Source organism: Phyllobates terribilis, unplaced genomic scaffold (assembly GCF_046119375.1).
Source record: "Phyllobates terribilis strain yellow unplaced genomic scaffold, ASM4611937v1 Scaffold_4__5_contigs__length_816908805, whole genome shotgun sequence".
NCBI classification, from domain to species: Eukaryota; Metazoa; Chordata; class Amphibia; order Anura; family Dendrobatidae; genus Phyllobates; species Phyllobates terribilis.
In genome coordinates, this window is record NW_027362764.1 from 547,643,523 (window position 1) to 547,659,830 (window position 16,308).

Genomic DNA, 16,308 nt, shown 5'->3' on the forward strand with positions numbered 1-16,308 from the left:
CTGTGCTTTGGTCTGATGAGTCCAAATTTGAGATCTTTGGTTCCAACCACCGTGTCTTTGTGCGACACAGAAATGGTGAACGGATGGACTCTACATGCCTGGTTCCCACCGTGAAGCATGGAGGAGGAGGTGTGATGGTGTGGGGGTGCTTAGCTGGTGACACTGTTGGGGATTTATTCAAAATTGAAGGCATACTAAACCAGCATGGCTACCACAGCATCATGCAGCGGCATGCTATTCCTTCCGGTTTGCGTTTAGTTGGACCATCATTTATTTTTCAACAGGACAATGATCCCAAACACACCTCCAGGCTGTGTAAGGCTATTTGACCAAGAGGGAGAGTCATGGGGTGCTTCGCCAGATGACCTGGCCTCCACAGTCACCAGACCTGAACCCAATCGAGATGGTTTGGGGTGAGCTGGACCGCAGAGTGAAGGCAAAATGGCCAACAAGTGCTATGCATCTCTGGAAACTCCTTCAAGATTGTTAGAAGACCATTTCTGGTGACTACCTCTTGAAGCTCATCAAGAGAATGCCAAGAGTGTGCAAAGCAGTCATCAAAGCAAAAGGTGGCTACTTTGAAGAACCTAGAATATAAGACATTTTTTCAGTTGTTTCACACTTTTTTGTTAAGTATATAATTCCACATGTGTCAATTTATAGTTTTGATGCCTTCAGTGTGAATGTACAGAAAAATCTTTAAATGAGAAGGTGTGTCCAAACTTTTGGTATGTACTGTATATATATATTTATATTCGCTAGAGATGACCAAATTGATTCAATGCAAATTGAATTTGTGTAGAATTTTTAGCAAATTGCTGAACCTGGTGAAATTAAACAATTTACAATTTGCATGACTTCATTTTCTGAAATGGCTGCCATCATTTTACACATTGCAGAAGATTGCATCAATCAGAGAAGGCTGGGCAGGCTTCCAAATAATGCTTTGCACCTTGCAGTTATCAGATGACACATAAGGCTGCATGTGCACAGTCAGCAATGATAGTATTCTGGATGCAGCGTATTTTCTCTGTGTCCAAAACGCTGTGTTGTATAGAACAAGCACAGCGGATTGGATTAATAGAAATCCCATGCCCACTGTGCTTCTTTCTTACGCTGCATAAAATCACCTGCGGTGCCAGTTTCCAAGAAGCAACAAGTCAATTTCTCTTGCGTGAATGCTCAGTCTTCAGTGTGGAATTTCCCCATAGACTTGCATTAGATGCGGTAAATCCACAGTTACAAAAGTACATGTGTTGTAAGTGCGTTTACTCAGGTGTTTTTAGCCTGGTTTAACCTAATAAATAAATGACATGGGGTTTCCCTTATTTTTGATAACCAACCAAGGTAAAGCAGACAGCTGATTGCTTATATTATCAGACTGGGAAGGTCCATGGTTATTTGGCCCTTCCCAGCCTAAAATACCATCCCACAGTAACTCCAGAATTGGTGAATCACATTAGTTGCAACAATTCTGGAGCTTTGCCCCCATCTTCTCAATTGCCCTGGTGCAATGACAATTGGAGTAATGGTAGTTAGGGTTGATGACAGCTGTGATTTGTCAAAAATCACAGCTGCCATCAACCCCCTGAGGTTAGTAACGGAAAGGTGTCTATCAGACACCCCCATTACTAACATGGTAATAAAAAATAAAAAGAGCTAGAAAAAAACAGTTTATTTGAATAAAGACTCCACCCACCTATCCCTCGTCCACCAATTTATTGAGAAAAAAAAATCCCATGCACGTCCAAAGTAATCCAAAGAATCTGAAGTAGTCCAGAAAAGGATACCTGAAAGACATAAAGAGACAGAAATAAAGACAAAAGACCGTTCCTCGTTCACCAATTTATTACCCAAAATAGTGCCACACAGGTCTGATGTAGTCCACATTCCCCAATTATGTCTCCAGCGTTTGTAAATAGCAATAAAGTGACCGCTATTCACAGGCACAGGGTAGTGATATCAACACTGAGCACAGCGAGACTCGGTGGCTCTGATGAGCATTTTAGTCACTACCTGGTACCTGTGAATAGTGGTAAATTGATTGCTATTTACAGATGCTGAAGACAGACTTGAGGGATGTGGACTACATTAGACCTGCATGGCAATATTTTGGTTAATAAATTGGTGAACAAGGGACTGTATAATGTGGCTGCGGGCTTGTATTTTAAGGCTGGGAGGGGTGAAATAACCATTGAATTTTCCAGTCTGATAATATAAGCCCGCAGCTGTCTGTTTTACTTTGGCTGGCTATAAAAAATAGGGGGGACCCCACGTGTTTTTTTCATTTATTTATTTAATAGGTTAATCCATGTACAGTAAACTACACACACATGGCACCAATTATATATCTCATGGATATCTATCTAGCTATCTATTTACCCAATATCTATCTATTGAGATATCTACTCCATATCTATCAATATTTTTGCACATTTAATAACATACCAAAGAGAGACAAAAACGCATGCGGCAAAAATGCAAGGAAAAATGTAAGTGAGCTGAGGTGCTGGATTCATGCAGAAATGTGAAAATGAAAGCCTAAACAAACTGTGATTATGGGAATGTACCCTTATAGCACAGTCAATCAGCTATCATAGCATGTGTAGAAGCAGGAGCTAGAAATTCAGCAGCTATTTTGTAGTGAATCTGGATATTGAAAGGATATTGAAGTGACATAACAGCTCACAGCTTAGCCACACAGAGAGGGAGAGAATGCCAAAAAGCAGTAAATAAATTGTACGCACATTGTTTGCGTGTATCATAGCAATGAAGTTGCTTAGTGTGTGAAGAAGGAAGAATTGATCTGTACTACTAGCCTGCTGCATTGCAATTATATATTTTTTCGGTTTCATGCAGAGCAGACCCCAATATTGCTGAAAGAAAAGAAAACAGTTGTTCCTCACAAAGTGTGCAAGCTACAAACTCCATTTTTTTTCCATGCTGACTTTGTAAACCAATATGACATAAGTACATATCAAACCTATACTACTGTCTGTTTGCCTTCCTGTTTTTTGGGCACCTACCTAAAACTCCTTTGTCTGGACTTTTTATAAATACTGGGGATAAGGGACTATGGTGTTAAAAATAAGAAGAAATGCAAAATTAATACACAGCAAATATACTTTTATTGTGTGACTGATTTCCTCACAAAGTCTTTGTATCATGATCTACTGATTTTTTGCAGAACTATGGTAGGTAAAATTGACATATATACATGCCAACCCAACATTTTAGTCTGTTGGTGTTGCTCTTATTTGGGGATGTACCTAGTATTTCTTGGCCAGTACTTTTTTTGTGAAGGGGTAGTTTTGGTTCAAAACACAAAAGTTAATTTAAGTATAGTAAAAACTATACATTTCTATTATTCTATCACTGTTACAGCTAAACATTTACATTGAGGACTTTAAATACTGTCAATAACATCTCTGACTTTTCTGACCCTCATTGCCTAAGGCACATTACTAGTGATGAGCGAGCATGCGTTCTACAGTTCGGTGCTCGCCCTAGCATCACGGTGCTCGAGATACTTGGTGCTCGCCGAGTACTTCCGGGGTTGCTCATCGGGAGCTCGAGTCCCCTCCCTGCATGTTTGGCGCTCTTTAGAGTGCCAATGAACATGCAGGGATTGTCTGCCACACACTGTAATGCCACATTCATATTGGTTGTGGCATTACAGTGACTGGATGGCCACACAGCATCATCAGGTCTATATCAGACCTGGCGCCGCCATGCTCATCACAGTCTACTCCGGAATCAGGCAGTGCAAGGAGAGGTGCTGCTGAGCCAGGGAGAGATTTGCTTGTTTCTTAGTTAGTGATAGTACTGTATACCGCCATATATTATTCACATATCCATTTCAACTAACAGTCCTTCAGAGGACTAATCCAGCTGCATAGATATCAGTGCTAGGCAGGCAGGCAGTGTATGTGTCAGATAGCAGTGCATATAGCAAGAGGGTCCATTTCTAGAAATAGCCTCAGGTATCAGGGGCCAGGAATAATTTTTTTTTATCTTAATCCTGATTATAGGCTTAAGAAGGAATCCAGAGAACACCATTTTTCTGCTCCATTTGCTTGCTGGCACTGCAGAATACAGCCAGATCCTTTTCATATTACAGCTTAAAAATCCATCTATTTAAAACTGTGGTTTGTCCATCACACGGATCACATATAAGTGCGCTGAAAATTCTGCCATTTCTGACCTCCTTTGAAATTTTTTTGCAGTGTGTCAGCGAAGTTATTGACACAAGGTCGCTGTTAAAAATAGTTACCTACAGGCCAGCTATTTAAAACTGAGGTTTGTCTGTCACACGGATAACACATAAGTGCGCTGAAAATTCTGCCATTTCTGGTCTCCATTTAAATTTTGTTGCAGTGTGTCAGTGAAGTTATTGACACAAGGTCGTTGTTAAAAATAGTTACCTACAGGCCAGCTATTTAAACATGTGGCTTGTCAGTCACATGGATCACATATAAGTGCACTCAAAATTCGGCCATTTCTGGCTATAATTGAAATTTTGTTGCAGTGTGTCATCGAAGTTATTGACACGAGGTCGCTATTAAAAATAGTTACCTATAGGCCAGCTATTTAAAACTGTGGTTTGTCCATCTAACGGATCACATAAAAGTGCGCTGAAAATTCTGCCATTTCTGGCCTCCATTGAAATTTTATTGCAGTGTGTCAGTGAAGTTATTGCCACGAGGTCGTTGTTAAAAATAGTTTCCTACAGGCCAGCTTTATAAAACTGGTTTTCCGTCACACGTATTACATATCACTGCGGTTCAAATCCAGCCATTCGTGGTGAACGTGGAAAATATTGTCCTCCATTTAATATGGGCAAGGTGCATGGCAAAGGACGGGGAAGTAGATGTGATGATGATGATGGTGAATGCAAAGGACGAGGCCGAGGCCGTGGGCTAGCTGAAATTGTGCTACAACAAACACCCACATCTTCTCGCTTAACCTTCCTGTCCCAATTAATATAGGACCGCAGAACACCACTATTGAACACAGAGCAGTGTGAAAAGGTTATTGGTTGGATAGCAGATAATGATTCCAGTCACTTAGCCACCACCACCACCACCCTGTCTTCCACACGGTCAAGTCTCAGTAGCCGTGAGTCTGGACTGCATATTCCTCACCCTGTTCATCCTTCCTCCCACCATGCTGAGTGCCCGGAGACAACTAATCCTACACTTGGACACTACGAAGAGCGGTTCACTTTTCCATTTTTAGATTTGGGCCTCTCGCGCGGTCAACTTGAAGCGGGGAAAGAGGAGATCGCATATAGTGAAGCCCAAATATTTGAGCAGCCACAGTCACACGAAGTCGACATACAGAGTGAGGACAGCAGCACACAGGGGGAGGGAGGTGTAGCACCACATTAGGCAGGAAGAAGCAGTGTTGAGGTTGCAGACAGAAGGTTTGCAACCGTTCCTCGTAATATCAACATGACGGAAGTTAGGTTTTCCCGAGTCTGGTTGTTTTTTAAATACTCTGCTGATAACCCCAAAAAGGCCATTTGCACCCCCTTCCAAGCCAGCATCAGCAGGGGTAGCAAAACTACCAGCCTGACCACCACCAGCATGATGAGTAGTGTTGAGCCACCCCCGTAGTGTTCGAGTTCGGTTCGGTTCGTCGAACACCCGTGTGTTCGCCGAACTGTTCGTCGAACTGTTCGTCGAACACCTTCGAACACCGTTAAAACCAATGGCAGGCAAACAAAAACACATAGAAACACATAGAAAACACCTTCAAAGGTGTCCAAAAGCTGACAAACTGCTCAGAAGACATAACTAACACATGGAAAAGTGACAAGTACATATAGTCATGCGAAAATAAAAGAGGTGGAGGAGTAAAAGGAGGGGGAGACACAGATATAGGCATGTCATGCCCTTCTAAAATCCAAAAAGTGAGAAGCCGACAAGGCCAGTCCGCTCCTGCCCGTGCCACCTCCGTGTCGCCGGGTTTGTGCCAGAGCCGCGGTGAACCCTGACGGCCAGCCCTCCTCTCCCAATACTGGTGCCTGTCCGCTGGTGGGTCGAGCGAGCCCCCCTGTGGTGGAGGCAGCTCTAAGCTTTTTAATTTAAATTGTCTCTCTAATTTGAATGAATACACTTTAAATCCATTTACAAGGATCTATTGGAGGGCAAGTCTCATGCCAGCAGCCGCGGTAATTCCAGCTCCAGTAGCGTCCACTAAAGCTGCTGCAGTTAAAAAGCTTTTATAAGGATCGAGCTCGGCTGTCCACCGCAAGGCATCCTACTGCCAGTCCCAGCCCCTATGCCTTGGGGTGCCTCCTGATGCTCTTCACTAAGTATCCCATGGTCCCGAAGCATTTCCTTTGAAAAAATTAAGTGTCTAAACTACAGGTGGTGTAGCTTGCTTAACAGCCGGGATAATCCGCTGACTAGCAGACACTGCTACTAGGCACAAAGTATTTCCTGGGCTAGATGCAGTTAAAAATTTGTAATTAGATACTCTCGTTGGATGCTGAGAAAGCATTCCATAGAGTCTCCTGGCACGCCATATATGATTCTCTTAAAAAGCTTGGGGACTAGGGGACCCTTTTATAGCCGAAATCACGGCCCTGTATCGCAATACGTCACCTAGGCTGAAGATAAATGGAACTGTAGCACCCTGAGGGCTCGGTTGCTACAGACGTATTGCACCTCACCCAGAGGTGTGATATCTCACTCTCAGGTAAGGATGGAGTGTGGATCAGGACCCGACACCTGCATGCATTACACCACATTGCCGTGGGGCAGGGTGACCAATATGCCCCTGAGATGGGCACGACAGTCCCTGTCCCTGGCTGGAGTGGGGGGAGGGAACACTGAGGAAGGGGAACCCTGTAGTGCAGGAGCAGGGAGGAAGCAGTTCCTGGGTGCATTGAGAAGGGAGTATAAAAGGTGGGCACCATCTTAGTTCAGTGCAGAGAAGTCTGAGCAGAAGTGTCAGGGAGCAGGGGCTCTGCATGAGCTCTGCTTCGGAGGCGGGCCTAGTAACAGAGGCCCAGGCCTGGAAGAGGGAGAAGGAAGGAAGAGGAGCGGAGAAGGCTCCAGGAACGAGGAATGAAGGGATCCCAGGGGTGCGGACGGGCGTGTCGCCACCGCACGCCCGAATCCACCTGCGTGGAGGGGTCAGGCCAAAGGGGGAGACCGGTCCCCGAACTAGTGGAGGCAGGAAACGACCCTCAGCTAGAAACCGGAGGCTCTGACATTTTATGTGGCGCAGCCCCTCGCTACACCCGCTAGGAAGGCACCACATAGGGTCAGGGAAACTGGCGCCAAGTTTACCAAGAGGAGGCCCGAGGCAGCCGGACAGAAGTGTTGGTAAGAAAGGCCAGACAAAGGACACACAAAGGGGGTCCTAGGAAGTGCTCCAAAGTTATCTGGGAGTTGTCTGAGCCCCTCACCTGGTGAGCACAGTACGACGTGGGCAGCCGTTACCTGCAGACGTGGTCTGGATAATAAGAACTGTGAGTAAAGGCCCTGGACTGCATCACTGACTCCGTGTCGTTACTGCTGCTGCCCTGCACCATCACCCCCATCCTCCGCATACACTGCCCTGAAGCTATACTCCTCCCGTGGGGAGTTATGCTACGCTCTGCTGCACCCACAACACCAGCCTCAGCGGTCTGCCCTGTAGCGGCGGTTCACTCTGACCGCAATCCACGGGTGGCGTAGTCGGACATTTAAACATCAAAACCACATAAATAGTTCCGCCACTGGTTTGACCGCCCTGAGCCACGGAACCGGGTCGCCGCCACGAAGACTACAACCACCAGCATCCACCAAAAAGGGTCCGGCTCCGGGTGTCCCAAGGCCCAGGGGGTGCATCAGAACATTTTCATCACCTTTCACAATCACCAATGGGACAAGGCAGGGATGTCCTCTGTCCCCTCTCTTATACATCCTAGTGACGGAGCACCTGCTCTCATCAATTTGCCATAACCCCAATATTAGGTGGATTGAGGTGGGAGGCACCGAGTACAAGTGCTCTCTATTTGCTGATGATGTCCTAGTATATATCACTCAATCACATATATCCATCCCTGCTGTTATGGCTGAAATAGATCACTTTGTTACATGGTAAAATTTTAAAATCAATGCAGCGAAGTCTGAGGCCCTCGATGTCTCCCTCCCCAAATCCATATAGGATTCCATCCAGTCCAACTTTCCCTTGGCCTGGCCCTCACAGGGTATCAAATACTTAGGAATTCCTATTCATAGAGACCTCTCCCATCTATGTTATCCTAATTTTGGGCCCTTTATTGAACAATTCCATACAGACCACGGTTGGCAAGTTAGAACTGTAAGATTCACTACGTGAACCACTGGTGTTTTGTGGAAAAGCACATGTACACTGCGTTCCAAATTATTATGCAAAAAGTGTTTAGGAGTGATAAGGGAAGAATTTGTTTGTTTGTCAGTTAAACTCATTGATGGTGATGTGTGTCAGGGCTCTTTATATCACTGTAAGCAATTGCAGACACCTGTGCTAATTAGTTTGGCAGGTGTGTCCAATGAAAGGCAAGACTACTTAAGAAGGCTCTCTCACATTATTAAGCAGCCTACATTTTCTGCCAAAATGGGAAAGAAAAAGGATGTGTCGGCTGCTGAGAAGCAACAAATTGTGGAGTGTTTAGGTCAAGGCATGACTACAATCAACATTGTGCAATGATCAGGATGAAGTGTCTTGGCAATCAAGAAGTATGTAGCTGATTCACAGTACACACGTGTGCGTGCTGATAAGGGCAAATTGAGGACTCTTTCCTACAGGCAATTACGTCAGGTTAAAAGAGCAGCGGCAAGAAAGCCTTGTCATAGCAGCAGACAAGTTTTTGAAGCTGCTGGTGCCTCCAACGTCCCCCGAACAACAAGATGCAGGGTCCTTCAGAGGTTTGCAGCTGTGCATACGCCATCCTGTCGACCTCCTCTATCCACTTCACACAAGCAGAAACGGCTCCAGTGGGCCAAACATTACATGAAGACTGATTTCAAAACTGTTTTGTTCACGGATGAGTGCCGTGCAGCGCTCGATGGTCCAGATGGATGGAGTGGAGGATGGCTGGTTGATGGACACCCCACGCAAACACGGCTACAGCGCCAACAAGGAGGAGGTGGAGTAATGTTTTGGGCTGGAATCATGGGGAGAGAGATTGTCGGCCCCTTTAGGATCCCTGAAGGCGCTAAAGATGAACTCCATAATGTATGTGGATTTTCTCAAACAGCACTTCCTGCCATGGTTCAAGAAGAAGAACCGTGTATTTCACAGCAAGATCATTTTTCTGCATGATAATGCACCATCTCTTGCTGCACATAAAACATCTGCATCTCTGGCTGATATGGGCATAAAAGGGGACAAACTTATGGTGTGACCCCCATGCTCCCCTGACCTCTACCCCATTCAGAACCTTTGGAGCATCATTAAAAGGAGTGTCTATGATGGCGGGAGGCAGTTCACATCTAAGCAACAGCTCTGGGAGGGTATTCTGCCCTCATGCAAAACAATTGAAGCAGAAACCATCCAAAACCTGACAAATTCAATGGACGAGAGAGTTCAGAAGCTCCTTTCGAACAAGGGGTCCTATGTGAAAATGTAACATCACCTACAATAAAGTTTTGAGTTGAAAACTGTTTGATTTCAGTTTCTAACAACCTGCTAATGCTTATAATTTCAAAAATGACCATTTTTTTGGTCTTTATTAAAATGAAAAGGTTGATCGAAAAGTTTTGGGGGATCTAAGAGTGTGGCAAGCCAGTAGTCATGATTACTTCGAATTCTGACAATATGAGGGTCATGCTGCAGGTAGTGCAGCAAGAAGGCACTTATGTGTCTTGCGCATCTCGGAGCCCCAAAATTATTTTCCGGGCTAGATGCAGCTAAAAATTATTTTTAATTTTAAATCTGGTGGAGCTTATTATAGATGGCCTAATAGGATCAGTGCTGCACACTGCTACAAAGCCCAAATTATTTTCCAGTCAAGATACAGATAAACATGATTAGTAATTTGAAAGCTTAAAACGGTTGGTAGGGTGATTTTAACCAATCATCAAGCTTTTACTCTCCCCAGGATGACACAGGGGTAGAAAAGTCGTTTCGGATCCATGATTTGTTCATCTTTATGAACGTGAGTCTGTCTACATTATCAGTGGAGAGCCGCGTGCGCTTATCTGTCAGCACACCACCAGCAGCGCTGAACACACGTTCAGACAGAACGCTGGCTGCGGGGCATGACAAGATCTCCAAGGCGTAAGTGGCTAGCTCCGGCCATTTATCCAGATTGGAAGCCCAAAAAGAGCAAGGGTCCAGTGACACAGTCGTGGCTTCAATGTTTACTTGGAGATACTCCTGTACCATCGTCTCTAGGCGTTGACTATGTGTCAGACTTCTTGTCTCCTGTGGCCTTGCAAAGGATGGGCTAAAAAAGTGGTGAAATGATTCCGCAAAATTGATGTTACCAGCAGATACTGTGGTTCTGTTACGGTTTGAGTGCTGAACACTTGACGGTCCCACGGTTGGCAAGTTGGAACTGTGAGATTCACTACGTGCACCACTGGTATTTTGTGGAAAAGCACATGTAAGATTCTGCAACAGTCTCTGCTGATACTCCTGCATGCGTGCATCCCTTTCTATGGCAGGAATAATTTCTGCAAATTTACTTTTGTACCGGGGATCTAACAGTGTGGCAACCCAGTAGTCAGGATTATTTCTAATTCTCACAATTCGAGGGTCATGTTGCAGGTAGTGCAGCAAGAAGGCACTCATGTGTGTTGCGCATCCAGGAGCACCAAGTCCCTGTTGTGTTGGTGGCGAGGTAACAATCATGCTTCCTTCCTCTGTCCTCTCCCCCCAACCTCGCACAACAGAAATGTGATCAAGGTCTCCCTCATCTGATGAGTCTTCCATCAGTTCGTCCTCCACTTCTTCCTGGGCTCCTGCACCTTCCTCACTAGTTTGGCTGCTACCATGCGCCCTGGTAAAACCATCTCCCCCACCCTCACATGCCTGCCGCCTTGGTGCTGCCGACCGTCTGGACCTTGCAGATGTTAGCCCTTCCGCATACAACTCCTCCTCCTCTACTTCCTCCACCTCCTCTTGTGCCACCACCTGACTCCGAATTCTGTTTAACATATGCTCCAGCATGTAAATCACCGGAATAGTCATGCTGATAATGGCATCGTCAGCACTAAACATCTTCGTCGCCATTTCAAAACTGTGCAGAAGGGTGCATAGGTCCCTGATCTGAGACCACTCCTCCAGCGTGATTTGCCCCACCTCTGAATCTCGTTGGCCCAGGCTATACGTCAGAACGTATTGCACCAGGGCTTGTCGGTGCTGCCACAGTCGCTGCAACATGTGCAGAGTTGAATTCCACCGGGTAGGCACATCGCATTTTAGCCGGTGAAGTGGCAGGCCCAACGACTTCTGTAGAGATGTAAGTCGCTGAGCTGCGGGATGCGAACGGCGGAAGTGAGCACACAGCGACCGTGCCCTCTGCAGAAGGCCATCTAGTCTGGGATAGTGGGCTAAAAATTGCTGGACAACCAGGTTCAACACGTGAGCAATACAAGGCACGTGTGTGACATTGCCCCGGCGAAGGGCCGCACCCAGGTTTGCAGCATTGTCGCACACGGCCTTCCCTGGTTTCAGGTCCAGTGGAGACAACCATTCATGAAATTGGTTCTCCAGAGCTGACCACGACTCCTCAGCTGTGTGATTCACATTTCCCAGACATTTCAAAGTAAAAACCGCCTGATGACGTTGAGCCCTACTGCCAGCATAGTAAGGAGGTGTGCAGGATCCCTTCTGCGCAGTTAGAAAGCTTGTGGCATGACCAGACAGGCTTTGGGTGCAGGTGGAAGACCGAGAGGAGGTTGAGGAGGCAGAAGCAGTGGAGGAACTTTGACATAAAGAGGATTGACGCACAACTCGTGGGGACGGCAAGACTTGGACAGCAGCCCCTTGTCCTGCTGTCACCATAGTTACCCAGTGCCCAGTCAGCGACATGTAACGCCCCTGTCCATGCCTACTCGTCCAAGTGTCTGTGGTGAAATGCACCCTGTCACACACAGAGTTTCTCAAAGAAGCGGTGATGTTGTGTGCGACATGCTGGTGGAGCGCAGGCACACCTTTCTTTGATAAGTAGTGCCGACTGGGCATCTGGTACTAGGGCACTGCGACGGACATAAGGTCTCGAAAATCCTCTGTGTCCACCAGGCGGAAAGGCAGCATTTCTGTAGCCAAGAGCTTGCAGATGGTGAAATTCAACCTCTTAGCTTTCTCATGGCTAGGAGGAAATGGTCTTTTACTTGTCCACATCTGAGGGACCGAGGGCTGGCTATTGTGCTTAGACGGGGTTGATAAGGGTGTCCCCGGCAAACTGCCGGTCTGTGAGGAAGATGCAGGCGGACATGTTAGGTTGCCTTGATCCAAAGGTGGTGCTATCGATGTCGGACAGCGCTCAACACCAGCTGGTGTTACCACCTCCAAAGAAAATGATGACCTGCCAATCACGCTGGCTGTTGCGGGTAAAGAGGTGGCAGGTCTGCGCCCCAAAACAGGTGTGACTGCTGTCCCCCCAGTCACAGAGGATGAAGAGGCCGCGGATGCACAAGATATGGCAGACGGTGGTTGGCCCGGCCGACTAGGCCGCATTGTAGCACACTGAGCTTCCCACTGCAACTTATGCTTCATGTCCATGTGCCGGTTCATGCATGAAGTACTCAAACTATGTATTTTTTGGCCTCTACTTAGCTTTTGCTGACAAATGTTACAGATAACACGAGTTGGGTCATCTTTATCGATCTGAAAAAATGCCCAGGCTATGCAAGGCTTAGCACCCATGCGACCTGAAGAGCCACCACGACTTGTGGTGAGAGGCAGAGTTGTGTTTGAGGATGCAGTTGTTGACGTGCTTCCAGTACTACGTCTCTGTCCAGGAAGGCGCAACCTGACCTCGTCGTCACTAGCATCTTCCTCCACCTCCTCTGCTGACCTCATCTCTTGGCTGACTGTGGGTTGACAGTAAGTGGGATCTCCAACCTCATCATCATCACCCTGTGTGTTATCACACCCGTCGTCCTCAGAGCCAACCTGTTCCTGCCCTGACAAAAAACTAAAGTTGTCGCTCCAATCAGGTATTTGAGTCTTATCATCGTCTTCCTCATTGTCTCCACCAACAGAAGTTACAGTTTGGGAATGAGGGTCTACATTATGGTCAGAACCTTCTGCGTCTGGTCCTGGATCCGACTCATAAAGATTCTGGGCATCAGTGCAGATCATTTCGTCGTCTGGATTCACAGAAGCGCTGGAGTCGACCTCTGATTCCCAGGCTATAGTATGAGTAAACAGCTCTGCAGACTCCACCATCTGTTCTACCTCATACTCAGACGGGCAGCTGGAGATTTGGGAGCTGTGAGGAAGCAAGTGCGATTTGGGTGACACCTTTGAGGACTGGAGTATTTGTGATGTTGAAGTTGATGTGGAGGAGAGCCCACTTAAAGGAGCACTTGATATCCGTTGAAGCACCTGCTGTTTTTGTGCCTCATCTGGAATTTGTAGCGATTGGCGTGGCCGTAAGAAAGGGATCTTATCACATTGTCCGCTAAAAGAAGTAGACATTTTAGTTTGGCTGGAAGATGGTCTTTCTTCTGCAGATGTTACTGTTGCTTTAACACCTACCCCACGGACACAACCTTTTTTCTCCTTCCCAACATGCCTATTCCCCTTTCCACCAGCAGCAGGCCTTTTTCCACTCATTTTGGTGGTTAACTAATTCACAACTCTGGAGTTGTTTGCACAAAAAAACAATGGATGGTAACCGAGCAGAGCTGAGTGGCCAAACTGTGGTATTAGTCCAAAACTATTGGCTGGGTTAGATGCAGAAAAAAATTATATTCAATTTGCAACCTGATGGAGGTCAGTATAGATGGACTAATACAACAAGTCCCACACACAGCTAGAAGCCCAATATTTTTTCAGAGGTAGATGCAGAAAAAAATATATTCAGTTTGCAACCTGATGGAGGTCAGTATAGATGGACTAATACAACAAGTCCCACACACAGTTAGAAGCCCAATATTTTTTCAGAGGTAGATGCAGAAAAAAATATATTCAGTTTGCAACCTGATGGAGGTCAGTATAGATGGACTAATACAACAAGTCCCACACACAGCTAGAAGCCCAATATTTTTTCAGAGGTAGATGCAGAAAAAAATATATTCAGTTTGCAACCTGATGGAGGTCAGTATAGATGGACTAATACAACAAGTCCCACACACAGCTAGAAGCCCAATATTTTTTCAGAGGTAGATGCAGAAAAAAATATATTCAGTTTGCAACCTGATGGAGGTCAGTATAGATGGACTAATACAACAAGTCCCACACACAGCTAGAAGCCCAAATATTTTTTCAGAGGTACTGTAGATGCAGATAAAAATTATTTTGAATTTGCAACCTGATGGAGGTCAGTATTGATGGACTAATAGAGAAAGTCCGACACACTGCTAGAAGGCCAAATATTTTTTCAGAGCTAGATGCAGAAAAAAATTATATTCAGTTTGCAACCTGATGGAGGTCAGTATAGATGGACTAATACAACAAGTCCCACACACAGCTAGAAGCCCAATATTTTTTCAGAGGTCGATGCAGAAAAAAATATATTCAGTTTGCAACCTGATGGAGGTCAGTATAGATGGACTAATACAACAAGTCCCACACACAGCTAGAAGCCCAATATTTTTTCAGAGGTAGATGCAGAAAAAAATATATTCAGTTTGCAACCTGATGGAGGTCAGTATAGATGGACTAATACAACAAGTCCCACACACAGCTAGAAGCCCAAATATTTTTTCAGAGGTACTGTAGATGCAGATAAAAATTATTTTGAATTTGCAACCTGATGGAGGTCAGTATAGATGGACTAATAGAGAAAGTCCGACACACTACTAGAAGGCCAAATATTTTTTCAGAGCTAGATGCAGAAAAAAATTATATTCAGTTTGCAACCTGATGGAGGTCAGTATAGATGGACTAACACAAGTCCCACACACAGCTAGAAGGCCAAATATTTTTTCAGAGGTACTGTAGATGCAGATAAAAATTATTTTGAATTTGCAACCTGATGGAGGTCAGTATAGATGGACTAATAGAGAAAGTCCGACACACTGCTAGAAGGCCAAATATTTTTTCAGAGGTACTGTAGATGCAGATAAAAATTATTTTTAATTTGCAACCTGATGGAGGTCAGTATAGATGGACTAATAGAGAAAGTCCGACACACTACTAGAAGGCCAAATATTTTTTCAGAGCTAGATGCAGAAAAAAATTATATTCAGTTTGCAACCTGATGGAGGTCAGTATAGATGGACTAATACAACAAGTCCCACACACAGCTAGAAGCCCAATATTTTTTCAGAGGTAGATGCAGAAAAAAATATATTCAGTTTGCAACCTGATGGAGGTCAGTATAGATGGACTAATACAACAAGTCCCACACACAGCTAGAAGCCCAATATTTTTTCAGAGGTAGATGCAGAAAAAAATATATTCAGTTTGCAACCTGATGGAGGTCAGTATAGATGGACTAATACAACAAGTCCCACACACAGCTAGAAGCCCAAATATTTTTTCAGAGGTACTGTAGATGCAGATAAAAATTATTTTGAATTTGCAACCTGATGGAGGTCAGTATAGATGGACTAATAGAGAAAGTCCGACACACTGCTAGAAGGCCAAATATTTTTTCAGAGCTAGATGCAGAAAAAAATTAGATTCAGTTTGCAACCTGATGGAGGTCAGTATAGATGGACTAATAGAATGATGCTATGCCCAAAAGATTTTACTTCACTAGGTGCAGTAAAAAAATTGGTATTCTATACACAGGTGGTATATCTTGCAACACAGATAGGCTACTCCACTGACTAACACACTCTGCAATAGGCCAAAAAGGATTAGCTTTGCTAGATTCAGCCAAATGCTGTGAAATAAACTTGCACAGCACTGGCACAGACCTGCCTGGCAAAAACTGATAGGAACTGATGTAACCTAGTCCTGAAAAGGACTCCAATTACAATTAGTCTTTACTCCCACAACCTATCTATTTAAGAGCACAGACCTGCCTGATAAAAGTCGTAGGAAATGCTGTAACCTAGTCCTTAAAAGGACTGCAATCACAACTATTCCCTACTCCCAAGCTATCTGTATATTTGTGCGAAAATTGGCTTGAAATTAACAAGGTATAGCGCACACAGCAACAGCGGTGCCGTCTAACACGCAGCTGCAGCAGTGAGAAAATGG